The sequence below is a fragment of the Scatophagus argus genome, chromosome 18 (assembly GCF_020382885.2).
Source record: "Scatophagus argus isolate fScaArg1 chromosome 18, fScaArg1.pri, whole genome shotgun sequence".
Lineage (NCBI taxonomy): Eukaryota > Metazoa > Chordata > Actinopteri > Scatophagidae > Scatophagus > Scatophagus argus.
In genome coordinates this window covers 600,001-616,480 of record NC_058510.1, presented here as the reverse complement: position 1 = coordinate 616,480, position 16,480 = coordinate 600,001, and the positions used below count along the sequence as shown (strand labels likewise).

At 43.4% G+C, this 16,480-nt stretch overlaps 2 long non-coding RNA genes across 2 annotated transcripts; both read right to left on the bottom strand.

Moving 5' to 3' along the window:
• Positions 1 to 5,380: 5,380 nt before the first annotated feature.
• Positions 5,381 to 9,975, bottom strand: LOC124050010. Its single transcript, XR_006841522.1, has 2 exons — positions 9,916 to 9,975; positions 5,381 to 6,111 (listed from the first exon to the last, which is right to left on the bottom strand). It is a non-coding gene; the product is annotated as an uncharacterized LOC124050010 (long non-coding RNA).
• A 693-nt stretch (positions 9,976 to 10,668) lies between these two features.
• LOC124050009 lies at positions 10,669 to 12,716 on the bottom strand. The gene is made up of 5 exons (XR_006841521.1): positions 12,414 to 12,716; positions 11,796 to 11,894; positions 11,460 to 11,622; positions 11,092 to 11,284; positions 10,669 to 10,728 (listed from the first exon to the last, which is right to left on the bottom strand). It is a non-coding gene; the product is annotated as an uncharacterized LOC124050009 (long non-coding RNA).
• Positions 12,717 to 16,480: the final 3,764 nt, after the last annotated feature.

The window sequence follows — 16,480 nt, the reverse complement described above, 5'->3', positions numbered from 1 at the left end:
AGACACAGACAGGCAGACAGACAGGCAGAGACACAGAACAGACAGACAGACAGACAGGCAGACAGACAGGCAGGCAGGCAGAGAGACAGACAGGCAGAGACACAGACGGGCAGATACACAAAACAAACAAACAGGCAGGCAGAGACACAGACAGGCAGGCAGACAGACAGGCAGAGACACAGAACAGACAGACAGACAGGCAGAGACACAGACAGGCAGAGACACAGAACAAACAAACAGAAAGGCAGGGAGACAGGCAGGCAGGCAGAGACACAGACAGGCAGGCAGAGAGACAGACAGGCAGACAGACAGGCAGAGACACAGAACAGACAGACAGACAGACAGGCACACAGACAGGCAGGCAGACAGAGAGACAGACAGGCAGAGACACAGACGGGCAGATACACAAAACAAACAAACAGGCAGGCAGAGACACAGACAGGCAGGCAGACAGACAGGCAGAGACACAGAACAAACAAACTGACAGGCAGAGACACAGACAGGCAGGCAGACAGACAGGCAGAGACACAGAGCAAACAAACAGACAGGCAGAGACACAGACAGACAGGCAGACAGACAGGCAGAGACACAGAACAAACAAACAGAAAGGCAGAGAGACAGACAGACAGACAGACAGACAGATCAAACTAAAAAGGTTCATCCATCAAAGAAAAATAGAAAGAACAAGTTAAGAAGAAGGCAGATGGATGAAAAATGAGGGCTGAACAAAGTAACTTTATAAATAAGAGGAGGATGAAAGCAGAGGAGGGAGAGAGAGACAGAAAGAGAGAGAGACAGAGAGACAGAGAGAAGAGTAATGAAGTGGACAGACAGGGAGCAGCAGTGAAAGTAAGAGATATGTAAACTACTCCAGTTGTATTTATATGACAGGTGCCCAGAGAGGACAAACAGAGCTTTGCTTTAATCCTTCACTTTATGAGGAGGACATGTGGACATCGTCAGCGTTCTGCAGGAAGCTTCAGGTCCAGGCCTCAGTTCAGTTTATTGACCTGACCAATCACGACTGCAGTACAGCTCGTAAGCCCCTCCCCCTCAATGTCAGCAGATGGGACAAACACATCAAATAATTTTTTCCCAAGGATGTTTTCTGTCACTGTAGGCAGTTCTTGTCATGCTGATGTCGGTTCACGTGTCCATTTTTCTGATCAGTTTGGTTTGAATCAGGGGCTGAAATGAACGGCTGAACTCCATTTCAACTCCAGACCAGCACAGCCAGGTGGAGCACAGCCAATCATCACAGCTTCACCTTCACCTTGTCATTCAGAATGCTGGACTGCTCCTTTAGAGTCATGAGAACTTTTGGGAGAAAAAAAACACACAAAACGAAACCGTGTGTGTGTGTGTGTGTGCGTGTGTGTGTAAACCCAGTAAAGAAAGTGTATGGGACCACTGGGAGAGCTGAGTCACTTTTCTCTCTGACCTGTTGGTGCGTGTGTGCGTGTGTGTGTCTGGGAAACACATCGGAACTGACAGCCGCCACAGACAAAGGCCTCATCCAGATCTCACACACACACACGCGCACACACACACGCACACACACACAGACAACAGGATGCTCAGAAGTTTTCTCTGCGACAGTGCAAAGTCTTCTGGAGGTCTGCTGGTCCTCAGGTGCTCGGAGGAGGACCTGCAGTGCGTGGTGGTACTCGGTGCTCAGGTCATTTCCTTTAAAGCACCACAGTGTAGAAATGCTCTTGGAACCTTGGATTGTGGTAATCACGTGTTCTTTGACACACACCACCCATCTAAACACTGCACAGCAAACGCACCCCCTCACCTGTCGACACACCTGACCGACTTTGACACAGCAGGCCGCTGTTCATCTCCTACCAAAGACATCTGCTTTGAAGACAAACAGGAAGTTGTTAGCACAAACGTAACCAAATGTTAGCCACAGAGGAAGCTGAATGGACGTGCGTAGATGTCTCTGAAGGCCCTGACAAACGACTGTCTTGCTAATCAGATGATCAGATCAGAAAAACCCTGACATGAGTCGATCTGGAAGGAAATCACAAACGTCTCGCCGCCGTTCACGTGCTTCTCAGACTGCAGGTTGAAAGCCTCAGGGAGCACTTGTGTCAGGCCTTTCAAAGGTTTATGGCTTCATACGGACCAATGAGAGCTGAGAGCCATAAACAGGAAGTTCGCTATACCAAAAACCAAGTCTGACAGACGCGCAGTCAGCTGTTCTCAGAGTCGACCTCCAACATGGCCGCCCGAGCGGTCGAGCTGCTGTGTTTACTGACTGTAAATTCATCCGATGACAGCGGCGGACCCGGCGTGAGCCGCGAGGACGTCTCTCTGTTTAGACCTCGTGTTCAGCTCTGCATCACTCGTTAACACCTACACACCTTTCTCAGCGTGTGTGTGTGTGCTGCTGGTTCTCCTCTCAGAGGCGGGACTTGTTGACAGTTAGGATTTATAACTGACCAATTAGGGAGCCCCTCAGGTCTACAGCAGGCCAATTAGAGGCCTTGGCTGATCTATTATCCAGAGAACACCTGTCTACACCTCAGCCAATAAGACGTCAGACTGCAGCCCGTGTGTGTGTGTTTTTCTGTTCTTGTCAAGACTCTGTATTCAGAACCACTGACCACACTGAACACAGTATGTAGCGTACTGCTATGAGAAGCAGTACACTACATACTGTGGTGTACTGTTTCTCATAGCAGTACGCAGTATGAGACTGTGAATTTAAGCTGCAGTATTCCAGTGCAGACAACAGCCCGACTGACTAAACCACCACCGCTGGATTTTCATGATTTTCATAAATATGAACGTTTACCTGAGAGAAGGATTAATGCCCACCCAACGGCAGGAAAAGGTTCATTCTGTAGCTCTGGGTGACGTTGCTGTTCGGCCAGACCAGGTTCTCAAAGGTGAATTTAAAACAGGATACAAAATTTGTAAAACCGTTCAGAAACGTTCGCCTCATGGGACACAGTACACAAGGTGGACTCGTCTGACGCAGACTGCAGAATTTCTACAGACGCTTACTTATGAAAGACTTCAGAATCCCAGTTCATGTTATTCCAAACAGCTTCATTAGCATCAGTAATATTAAACTCTTATATCTCAAACTAAAACACGCTTCATTTCACACCTTCGCTGGAAGAGAGGAATAACAGCTGGAAGGACAACGTTCTTGTCGTTTATTCACACAAACTGTGACTGATTTTCACTTTTCTTTGGCAGACATTTTTCATTTGGGCGTTTTGGGGATTCCCTCGTGTGATTCCAAAGAAAACATCTGACTGCACCGCTCCTCCGTCTGCACTCTGTTGACCTCACATGTGATTCACAAACTCACCGACCACATCTGGGTTTCGTAATGTGCGCTGACACAGAATAAACAAAGTCGGTGATTCAGTCGTATCGACGGACCGAAGGCCAGAGATGACCTGCACTCGCAGCTGATACATAAAACAGGCTGAACTGGAGTGAATCCGCTCAAAGACAAAACGTTTCACTGGTTTGATGCATTTTAAGAAAATGCAAGTTCACAGTCTCTCTGGTCATTTTGTTTGCAGCCTCAAGAAGAACACAAAATGCAAAGAATCCTTGCAAAGAAGGTTTATAAATGACCGACATGAGACCACATCTGGTCCAGTTATGGCTTCTGTTTCAGAGTTTAGTATTTTGGGCTCGGTGTCGGGCACGGTGGTGCAGTGGTTAGCACTGTCGCCTCATAGCAAGAGGGTTCCAGGTTCGAATCCCGGTCTGGGCCCTTCTATGTGGAGTTTGCATGTTCTCCCTGTGCCTGCGTGGGTTTTCTCCGGGTTCTCCGGCTTCCTCCCACAATACCAAACACATTTGGCTGCTCTACATTGCCCCCTAGGTGTGAGTGTGAGAGCGTGTGGTTGTCTGTCTTTGTGTGTTGGCCATGCGATTCACTGGCGACCGGTCCAGGGTGAACCCGTAGTCAGCTGGGACAGGCTCCAGCCCCCTTGTGACCCTGACGGATAAGAAAGTATAGAAAATGAGTGAGTGAGGCTCAGTGATCCAGTCAGCAGCACTTGGGACCACAATTGGAAAGTAGAGCTGATTCTGGTTTGACAGGACGCTTTTCATGATGAATCGGGCAAATCTGTCTTTGTTTGCAGACGATGCTGTGTTCTATCTTGGAGCCACTCATAGTGAATCAGAACCAAGTGGAGAGACGTGAGGGCGTTCTGGTTCAGCCTTATGCAAATACGTGATGCAACAACATCATCTTATAAGGATTCAATGAAACAGAAGCACAGAAAGAAAAAGCTTCAGACAAAACTGAGGAAAGGATGATCATCGCTGGCTTCAAAATACTTCACGACAGAACTTCAGCCAACGCAGGAAATGAACTGTGTTAATGTGCATCAGTGTGACAGCAACATGGCCAATCAGAGCTGAGCATGTAAGTCATGTGGTAACCAAAATATTCTGACACTGCAAGTCTCACTTGAAGGACAGCAAAACATCCCAGTCTACACAACAAATAAACACACAACCAGTCACACATGGTGTGTGTGTGTGTCTGTGTGTGTGTGTATGATTTTTGTTGTCACTGTGCAAGTGAGAGGACGAGCAGAAAGACACAGAAGAACAAAGACAGAAAACATGGAGGGATTCTCTCATCCGTCCACACCCGCAGCCTGACATGACTCCTCTGTCCAGCCAGCTGCAGATCACACACACACACACACACACACACACACTCTCTCTCTCTCACACACACACACACACACACACACACACACACACAGCCTTGTCTATATCACATTGTAGGGACACAAGACATGAACGTGCAATGTGGGAACCACCCTTTCTGAAGGTCTTACAGCATTGAAAAAAATCAGGTGGTATACTGGAGCAGCCAGAAACACACATATCACTTCAAATTGTCAATCAGACAAAGTAGAATTCCTCACCTGACCAGGGACAGCTTCCTGGGGACTTTTCAGGTTTTTAGTGACTTGTGGGGTAACCTTATACACACTTTCAGATTTTTCTATCTTCCTTTGGACCAGTTGACACACTTTCAAGTTTAACTTACTTTGTAGAGACCTTAAACACTGATGGTGTTTAAACATTTATTTGAAGGAATATATCATTTGTAAGTTTTGTTAATAAGTTAATATTCATTGAAAAAAAAATAATGGGGTAATTATTTAGTTTAAAAGACTTATTAGACCATATTAAAAGACTATATTCATTTGAATATCTGAGTTGAATTAATAAGAAGATTAATAATAGAAGTTAATTTCCAGATAAAATGCTTATGTGGTATGAAAATGACGAAAGATGTATGATTTGAAGTCTCATCTTGTCATTTTTTAAGTTTTAAGACTAAGCTGCAACACATAGCTCTCAAAGTTAGCGCAAATGATGCAATGTTTAAGATTTTATTACTACAAGTCATCTTAAGTAACAGACAGACATGGGTCAAGGGCTATTTTTTAATAGCTTGACAGCCCTGCTATCACATAAGAAAAATAAATTGTATCAAAACAATTTTTTGCAAATCCAAGCAGATTTTTTGAATGTGAACATTACAATATGATTCATTAATATCAATCATTTAAGTGATACTGTCTCAAAAAAACAAACAAAAAAACAGTCCTGTTCTGCTATGTAAATCAAGTAACCTTGAGCAGGACCCAGCTCATAAGGGCGAACCTTCCTGCTGATAGCCAGATCATGTCCAGAAAGTAAACCGGGAGCTGGAGCAACAGCTCAGCAACAACAACAGGACCATCAAGCAGCTGCAGCAGAGACTGGCAGAACTGAAGAGGAATCTGCAGAAGGAACTGAAACTAAAGCCTGAGCCAGAAGCTGAAGGGAAGGAGAAATGCCAGAAAGCCGAGCAGAAAAACAAGAGAAGGTTTGTCCAGACCCTCCACCAGCATCCACCCCTAGCCCCCTGACCTCCAACACCACAGTGATCAACACCTCAGACCTCAACGACTCACAGGAAATCAACTGTGAGTATCTTTCATTTAGCTGGGAGGAACTGGTGCATGGACACAGAGACTCATCAGAATCCGTGTAGCTTACAAGGTGACGATCGACTCCAGCTTTGTTTGATGAAAGAATCGGTCCTGATTCATCCTTGTTCTAGAGAAGAAATAGTGAAGACATAATATATGAATAACACACATACATACATACACAAAAGAAGACGACTAAGATTAAAACAATTTGGAATAATTTGTTTATTGAATTCAATTTAAACTTGTTTGCATTATTGTATTATTATACTTAAAAAACCCCACTACAAATTACTTTAAAAATGTCTTTATGTAGTTCTAAAGTTTCAAGTTGGTTGTGATTTGTCAACCATATGCTGCCTGATAGAGGACTTGTGAAAACACTGACGTTGCTTAAATTAAAGAAAAAAACAAGGCATAGCAAAAATTTAAAATGTGCAAAACCTGACTATACTCTTTCACTTATGAAGATTCTAGATCAGTGTCACAATATCCTAGCGAGTCCCCACTGAGTCAGAAAACCAGACTGTGCTTGGCAACATGTCTGACACAACAGTTTAACCAATGTAGCCAAACCAAACATGTATTTCATAGATTTTTCATAGGTCAAAGTTGGCTCTGGTAAAAGTGAGTTTTGTATAGCTTGCTATAGCACTGCAGTGACTGGTACAAATGGAAAACAAGTGAATATCAAGTTGTACAGGGTTGAACTGAGCTGTGACACAAGAACTGATGTAAAGTACAGGAAGCACACTTAGCCTGTGTTATAGGCCTTGTCTTAGACGTGTATTTCAGTTGACTGTAAGAATGAAAGAATCTCATCAGTGTCACTAAGAGTGCAGAGTAATACTTAGCTACGGTGGTCCCCACAAGACACCGTACAAGTGTGTAAGACAGCAGCTAGAGTAAATGGCTGGCTGGTCCCCACTTAGTAAGAAAACCATACTGTGCTTGGCAACATGTCGGAAACCAGTTTAACCAATGCAGAATAAACCAAAGACTGGGCACAAGAGCAAATGTTGCACCTATATGAGTAAAAGAGAAACACTGATGTTGAAACTAACTGATTCTTACCTGTGTGATGGTGGATGGAGGTGTCTCAGCAACCTTCTCTGCTGGTGTGGAGACCTGAGAGTGAGAGGACTCGGCCACACAAGGCTGTTCTTCTGTCTGAAATAATAGGTCATCATTAATGAGCAGTTTGTCAACAGAAATAAATCTATTAGACTACATGACAAAGCAACAGTGAAAACAAGACAGAAGACTATAGCATAAACATCAATGTCTGTGTGTACCTGGCTCTAAATCATATTTTTTTCCATAGGTTCACTTGTCTCTGGCTACAATGAGTTTTGTATAGCTTGCTATAGCACTGCAGTGACTGGTACAAATGGAAAACAAGTGAATATCAAGTTGTACAGGGTTGAACTGAGCTGTGACACAAGAACTGATGTAAAGTACAGGAAGCACACTTAGCCTGTGTTATAGGCCTTGTCTTAGACGTGTATTTCAGTTGACAGTAAGAATGAAAGAATCTCATCAGTGTCACTAAGAGTGCAGAGTAATACTTAGCTACGGTGGTCCCCACAAGACACCGTACAAGTGTGTAAGACAGCAGCTAGAGTAAATGGCTGGCTGGTCCCCACTTAGTAAGAAAACCATACTGTGCTTGGCAACATGTCGGAAACCAGTTTAACCAATGCAGAATAAACCAAAGACTGGGCACAAGAGCAAATGTTGCACCTATATGAGTAAAAGAGAAACACTGATGTTGAAACTAACTGATTCTTACCTGTGTGATGGTGGATGGAGGTGTCTCAGCAACCTTCTCTGCTGGTGTGGAGACCTGAGAGTGAGAGGACTCGGCCACACAAGGCTGTTCTTCTGTCTGAAATAATAGGTCATCATTAATGAGCAGTTTGTCAACAGAAATAAATCTATTAGACTACATGACAAAGCAACAGTGAAAACAAGACAGAACACTATAGCATAAACATCAATGTCTGTGTGTACCTGGCTCTAAATCATATTTTTTTCCATAGGTTCACTTGTTTCTGGCTACAATGTATAGCTTGCTATAGCACTGCAGTGACTGGTACAAATGGAAAACAAGTGAATATCAAGTTGTACAGGGTTGAACTGAGCTGTGACACAAGAACTGATGTAAAGTACAGGAAGCACACTTAGCCTGTGTTATAGGCCTTGTCTTAGACGTGTATTTCAGTTGACTGTAAGAATGAAAGAATCTCATCAGTGTCACTAAGAGTGCAGAGTAATACTTAGCTACGGTGGTCCCCACAAGACACCGTACAAGTGTGTAAGACAGCAGCTAGAGTAAATGGCTGGCTGGTCCCCACTTAGTAAGAAAACCATACTGTGCTTGGCAACATGTCGGAAACCAATTTAACCAATGCAGAATAAACCAAAGACTGGGCACAAGAGCAAATGTTGCACCTATATGAGTAAAAGAGAAACACTGATGTTGAAACTAACTGATTCTTACCTGTGTGATGGTGGATGGAGGTGTCTCAGCAACCTTCTCTGCTGGTGTGGAGACCTGAGAGTGAGAGGACTCGGCCACACAAGGCTGTTCTTCTGTCTGAAATAATAGGTCATCATTAATGAGCAGTTTGTCAACAGAAATAAATCTATTAGACTACATGACAAAGCAACAGTGAAAACAAGACAGAAGACTATAGCATAAACATCAATGTCTGTGTGTACCTGGCTCTAAATCATATTTTTTTCCATAGGTTCACTTGTCTCTGGCTACAATGAGTTTTGTATAGCTTGCTATAGCACTGCAGTGACTGGTACAGCTGAAAACAAGTGAATATCAAGTTGTACAGGGTTGAACTGAGCTGTGACACAAGAACTGATGTAAAGTACAGGAAGCACACTTAGCCTGTGTTATAGGCCTTGTCTTAGACGTGTATTTCAGTTGACTGTAAGAATGAAAGAATCTCATCAGTGTCACTAAGAGTGCAGAGTAATACTTAGCTACGGTGGTCCCCACAAGACACCGTACAAGTGTGTAAGACAGCAGCTAGAGTAAATGGCTGGCTGGTCCCCACTTAGTAAGAAAACCATACTGTGCTTGGCAACATGTCGGAAACCAGTTTAACCAATGCAGAATAAACCAAAGACTGGGCACAAGAGCAAATGTTGCACCTATATGAGTAAAAGAGAAACACTGATGTTGAAAATAACTGATTCTTACCTGTGTGATGGTGGATGGAGGTGTCTCAGCAACCTTCTCTGCTGGTGTGGAGACCTGAGAGTGAGAGGACTCGGCCACACAAGGCTGTTCTTCTGTCTGAAATAATAGGTCATCATTAATGAGCAGTTTGTCAACAGAAATAAATCTATTAGACTACATGACAAAGCAACAGTGAAAACAAGACAGAAGACTATAGCATAAACATCAATGTCTGTGTGTACCTGGCTCTAAATCATATTTTTTTCCATAGGTTCACTTGTTACTGGCTACAATGTATAGCTTGCTATAGCACTGCAGTGACTGGTACAAATGGAAAACAAGTGAATATCAAGTTGTACAGGGTTGAACTGAGCTGTGACACAAGAACTGATGTAAAGTACAGGAAGCACACTTAGCCTGTGTTATAGGCCTTGTCTTAGACGTGTATTTCAGTTGACTGTAAGAATGAAAGAATCTCATCAGTGTCACTAAGAGTGCAGAGTAATACTTAGCTACGGTGGTCCCCACAAGACACCGTACAAGTGTGTAAGACAGCAGCTAGAGTAAATGGCTGGCTGGTCCCCACTTAGTAAGAAAACCATACTGTGCTTGGCAACATGTCGGAAACCAATTTAACCAATGCAGAATAAACCAAAGACTGGGCACAAGAGCAAATGTTGCACCTATATGAGTAAAAGAGAAACACTGATGTTGAAACTAACTGATTCTTACCTGTGTGATGGTGGATGGAGGTGTCTCAGCAACCTTCTCTGCTGGTGTGGAGACCTGAGAGTGAGAGGACTCGGCCACACAAGGCTGTTCTTCTGTCTGAAATAATAGGTCATCATTAATGAGCAGTTTGTCAACAGAAATAAATCTATTAGACTACATGACAAAGCAACAGTGAAAACAAGACAGAAGACTATAGCATAAACATCAATGTCTGTGTGTACCTGGCTCTAAATCATATTTTTTTCCATAGGTTCACTTGTCTCTGGCTACAATGAGTTTTGTATAGCTTGCTATAGCACTGCAGTGACTGGTACAGCTGAAAACAAGTGAATATCAAGTTGTACAGGGTTGAACTGAGCTGTGACACAAGAACTGATGTAAAGTACAGGAAGCACACTTAGCCTGTGTTATAGGCCTTGTCTTAGACGTGTATTTCAGTTGACTGTAAGAATGAAAGAATCTCATCAGTGTCACTAAGAGTGCAGAGTAATACTTAGCTACGGTGGTCCCCACAAGACACCGTACAAGTGTGTAAGACAGCAGCTAGAGTAAATGGCTGGCTGGTCCCCACTTAGTAAGAAAACCATACTGTGCTTGGCAACATGTCGGAAACCAGTTTAACCAATGCAGAATAAACCAAAGACTGGGCACAAGAGCAAATGTTGCACCTATATGAGTAAAAGAGAAACACTGATGTTGAAACTAACTGATTCTTACCTGTGTGATGGTGGATGGAGGTGTCTCGGCAACCTTCTCTGCTGGTGTGGAGACCTGAGAGTGAGAGGACTCGGCCACACAAGGCTGTTCTTCTGTCTGAAATAATAGGTCATCATTAACGAGCAGTTTGTGCACAAGTGTTCACAACAGCAATCATTGCACATTTTTTACTCCAAGTGAAATGTTGAAATGTTGAACTAATGTTGAAATTCAAAAAACTGTTATGTCACAATGATTATTACTGTGTAGGTGTTATACCCACATTAGTGCAAGCTCATTACTGCATTGCCTTAATTTTCTTTAAATGTATACAAAAAAACAAGTATCTCAAAAAAACTGTATGATAGGCTGCAAAGCTTTCTTTAATTGTCGAAATCTGAACAGAGGCACAAAAATAACAATCATTCTGGTGCATTATATTTAAGCCACATTTGACACTGATAATAAATAATGACATACCTGTTTCCTCCATGGCCAATCATTTCCACCATAGTCATATGTAATTTCTTCTCCTGGCTGTATGTCCCTCAAAGCAAATAGGCAGAGGTATGATTTGGCCTCCGTAATGACCCTCTTCATTTTGCAGTTTGGGTGCCTGTGGTCATCATTGACAAGGCGTCCAAGGCTGCCATCTTCTTGGGCTGCATCAATGCTTTGGAATAGCAAAAAATAAATGACTGGGCTTGATAATATTAAATTACTGATTAAAGTACCTTTTTTCTAATTTGCCATTACTCTCATGTTCCTTGTAACACCATAAGGTTATTATGAGATTTGTCAGTGCTACGAAAAAAAGAAAAAAAAAAAACAATCAATCAAAACCTTACCACCATGTCTTTTCTTTCCAGTAGAAGTCAAACATGAAAACAGCACATGAGCTGTGATAGGTCCTCTTCCTCTTTATTGACTCTTCCAAATTTATCAACGTCCCTCTGTACTCCACCACAAAGTCTCCTTTTGAGAAATGGGATTTGGCAAACACCCCTCGACCTGTTAAAACCAACACTACAAATGTTATTTTATACAGTTTAGGCTGGAGGGGTTAAAGTGCACCACATTAAAAGTGAACTGGATTCATAACAAGATAAAACACAAAGTATGTTTTATATTTTACACAAACGAGGTCATAAACTTGCATACGGAAGGTGGCAAACACACAGTACCTTTATAGGAGTTGATGTATTTTACTTCCAGTTCTGCAGTCTTGTCCAGTGCTTTCACAACATGTTCCACTGCATCCTCTAAGGGAAGCCATCACATACCTAATCATTAATACAAAAATATCATAATATTAACAGAGTTTGGGGTTATATAAATATTGCATTTCATGAAAATGTTTAAATGAGTTATACTAGTTACTAAGAGTGATGGCGAACAGGCAATCATCTAACAAACAGTCCCACATCATGGTTTTCCTTGTCTATCGAAGGCCAAGGTGGTTAAAGCGTGTGGGGGGGCGTTCAAGTGTCTCTTTCAAGTGTATCTTTTGCGTACATAAAGCCTTTGTTTTCAATGTAGACTCACGCTCACAACCCAGAACAACAAGCTTGATTTTCAGCCATGGAGGGAGGAGCGTAAACATTCTCAGCTTGGCATTCTTGGCTTTTAAATAGACCCGTGACGTAGCTAATTAGCTAGCGCTAGCTGCTCTGCTAACGTCAAGTAGCTCTCCCTCAAAACTCACGATTTCACTCTATCACCAAATACGTCATGCTGAAGTTGCTTTTAGACGTTTTTTTCACAGACTCGCGTAAATAAATGTTAAAGTTATGATGACTTACCTGTTTGAGTCCACTCTGCCACTTGACCTGCACGCTGTGCCCGTCTGCTCCTTCAGCTGTCATGTCAAAGAGCGCTTGTTCTGTATCATCAGTACATCCAGGAAATGTGGTAAAGGTGCATTACAGATGACTCCGACCGCCAGTCATGTCACTTAACGTGTATCAAGCCCACCCATGTGTGCCCCTCCCCCACCAATCTATCCACGGCATAAAAATTAAAACTATTTATTAAGCAATGAGACCCAGTGTTTTCTCCACGTGTAAGTACTAATTTAAACGTGCAAGACTTGACTTATTGCTATGTTTTTTGGTAATGCATCATAATTCCATATCAGAAATTGATTTAAATTGTAATGGCAGTATCTAATAACCTTTACTATTCACCCCCAAAGACCCACATATAGAAGAAAATTGTAAACATTTTTTTTACCTTTTAGATGTTGTCTAAACTCATAATCACACCAAAATGATAATCACACAAGTAATATTTTTATGAATGATATTTTTCATAAAAACATTGAGTTATTTATTATTTATTTTAGAATTATATTTACTGAAATCAGATATTTTTTTTACAAATCCTGGAAAACTGAATGAAAACTCTAACTAAATTATGATACTCCCAAAAGCAGTTCTATTTCTCTGAGAAGCAGAGCTGGACCATTGCACTTTCTGCAAAGCATGTAGGTGTAGCCTTTAGCATTGTGTCTGTACTGTCCTCTATTATTTTTTACAGGAAAATGTCCAATCATGTCCTTGCATACTTCTTTTGGTGCTGATACTTGGACAAACAAGTAAAACCCTGAAAACATGACCTGTACTATACATATGTTTAAATAATCTATTAGTCTATCCTGAAATACTGTAGATAATATGTTCTTTAATCCGAATGTAATCATTAAGATTCAAGAGTCTTTATTGTCATTATGCAAGCTTAACGAAATTTTGTGCAGATTCTCAGCTTAAAAACACACTTATAAATAGGAGAAAATTGAAATTGCACACTTAAGAAAAAATATAAAAATATAAAATACAAAATACAAAATGAGGTAGATAAAAACAAAGTGCACTTAATGCCAGACTATGTGTATGCAGATAGACGGGGGAGGGTGTATGTGTGAAGTCCTGTATGGGGGTGGGACGTGAGTGTTTCACTGTATGGGGGTTATTGCTTTAACAGCTCTGGGGAAGAAGCTGTCCCTGAGTCTGTTGGTGCTGGTTTTAATGTTCCTGTACCGCCTTCCTGATGTAAGCGGTACAAACAGTTCGTTGCCCGGGTGGGTGGGGTCTGTGGCAATGCGTCTTGCCTTCTTCTGGACTCGGGCAGTGTAAACTGAGTCCAGATCTGGTAGACTGCAGCCCACAATCCCCTGTGCTGTCCTCACCACCCGGGCTAAGTCCTTTCTGTCCTGTGCTGTGCAACTGCCATACCACACAGTCACACTGAGACACAGGATGCTTTCGATTGTGGCTCTGTAAAAGTTCATGAGCAGCTGAGTAGACAGTCCAGTCCGTTTCAACTTCCTGAGAAAGAAGAGCCATTGTTGGGCCTTTTTCACCAGGTGTGAGGTGTTCACTGACCAGGAGAGGTCAGAGGAGATGTGGATGCCCAGGAACTTAATGCTGTCCACCCGCTCAACCGCCTTCCCAAGTATACAGACGGGAGCGTGATCGGTCTTCCTGGACCTCCTGTAGTCCACTATGACCTCCTTGGTTTTGCTGATGTCCAGGATGAGGTTGATCCTGGAACACCACTGTGTCAAGTTCTGGACCTCGTCTCTGTAGTGGGTCTCATCATTGTGAGACCCACTACAGTGGTGTCGTCCGCGAACTTAACAACCATGTTTGTGGGGTGGATAGCAGAGCAGTCGTGTGTGTACAGTGTGAATAAGGCAGGGCTGAGTACACTACCCTGCGGCGTGCCAGTGTTGAGGATCAGTGGGGCTGATGTAGACTCCCCTATCCTCACCACCTGGGGCCTGTTGGTGAGGAAGTCCCTGATCCAGGAGCAGAGTGAGTCTGACAAACCCAGGTTGTGGAGTTTCAGGGCCAACATATCTGGGGGGACCGTGTTGAAGGCCGAGCTGAAGTCCACAAATAGCATCCTAACATAGGTGTTAGGATGCTCCAGGTGAGTCAGGGCCGTGTGAAGTGCTCCCGAGACGGCATCCTCCGTAGAACGGTTCTCCCTGTAGGCGAACTGCAGACTGTCCAGGCCAACGGGGATGGCGTCCTTGATGTATCTCAGGAGGATCCTCTCAAAGCACTTCATGATTATAGGGGTCAGAGTGACAGGTCGGTAGTCGTTGAGGCAGGTGATGGTTGATTTCTTTGGCAGAGGCACAATGATGGAGGACTTCAGGCACACAGGGACCGTGGACAGCTGTATGGACAGGTTGAAGATGTCCAGGAAGACTCCTGCCAGTTGGTCAGTGCATGACTTCAGTGTGCGCCCTGACACCTTATCTGGACCTGCAGCCTTGTTGGTGTTGACTCTCCTCAAAGCGGAGGTCACTTGGTGCAGCTGCAGGACGAGAGGCTGCTGCTGCACCTCTGGCTGAGGAAGGTCAGCAGTTCTTCTGCTGCTTGGAGAGTCGAAGCGTGCGAAGAAGCTGTTTAAGGTGTCAGGTAGGGTCAGGTCATGGCTGACCTGCTGGTCATTCCGCTTGTAGTCCGTGATGGTCCTGATGCCTTTCCACATGTTACGTGGATCGTTGTCATTGAAGTGCTCCTCAATGCGCTGCTTGTGCCTGTGTTTTGCCAGCTGGATGCCCTTTTTCAGTTCTTTCCGGGCCCTGCTGTAAGCCAGCCTATCTCCTGACCTATAGGCTGCATCCCGGGCTTTTAGCAGGGGCCACACTGTGCCGTCCACCCATGGTTTTTGATTAGGAAAAACCGTGATTGTCTTTGTGTAATAATGTAATAAAAACACTGCATTTTGATCGAAACTCAAAATTGTAACAGAGGAGACATTTAAAACGTATGAATGATCAAAAACACAAACATTTCTTTTTGTATTTTCCTAATAAACAGGTAAAAAGTTCATCAATATGAAGTGCAGCTGCAGACAGGGGAAAATCCGCTACCACTTTGACCCAGCCCTCGCACTCCTTTCAGTCTGCGGGAGCCGCAGCCACCCCCTCCCCTATCCTCTCTTCTCTCCCCCCTTTTTGTCATCTGCTGTGGTGTACTGTCCACTGACGTACACAAAAATACACATGTACAAAAGACAGGTCCCCCGTCCGCTATGTGTCATCATATTACCATAGCAATGTGTTGAGACTTGGATGCTCATCATGACTGCAAAGTTTCATCCACATTGGATGAAGTATGTTGGAGAAACAGGCAAAAATGCATCCATTTCCTGTGTGTTGGTGAAGGGTCAAGTGGCGGAAGAACAGCCAGACCGTGTAACACAGACCAAAGCTGTTGATAACTCTTTGTCCTTTATGCCTTCAGAGTGACCTGAAAAAATTATCAGCTCGATCAGACGATTCCCTTAGGAGGAGTTTGATAAAGTATGGCGAGTGTGAAACACAAACTGGCGCAGTTTGTCCAAAATGGCGGACTTCCTGTATATTTTAGAGGATACCTCCAAGAGAGAGATTTCTCGTATAGAGACGATACATCTGTGTACCAATTTTCGTGTCTGTAGGTCTTACAGTGACCCAGGTCTTATTCTAGGGGGCGCTGCAGAGCAATTTGGCCCCGTCCGCTTGTGATGACAGAGTTATATGAAAACTGGGACAGGGGCTGATGTAATTACTAAGTTTAAGGCATATTGGATTAATAATTCAAGAAATGCAGCAACTTTCTCCATACTGGCAAAGGATCAACTGTGCAGCGACACACCGTCCCCACCATGTACCTTTCAAAAAAGCTTTTGATAGCTTTTGCTTAATCATGTCCTCAGAACCATGTGACAAAGTTTGGGGTTGATCTGATCATCTCCCTAGGAGGAGTTCCTTCAAGTACAACGTGTGGGAAGAGGAAAATCTGCCAAAACAGAAAGCATACTGCCAATAGGTGGCGCTATGAGTGTATCATCATATTGGCATATCAATCTG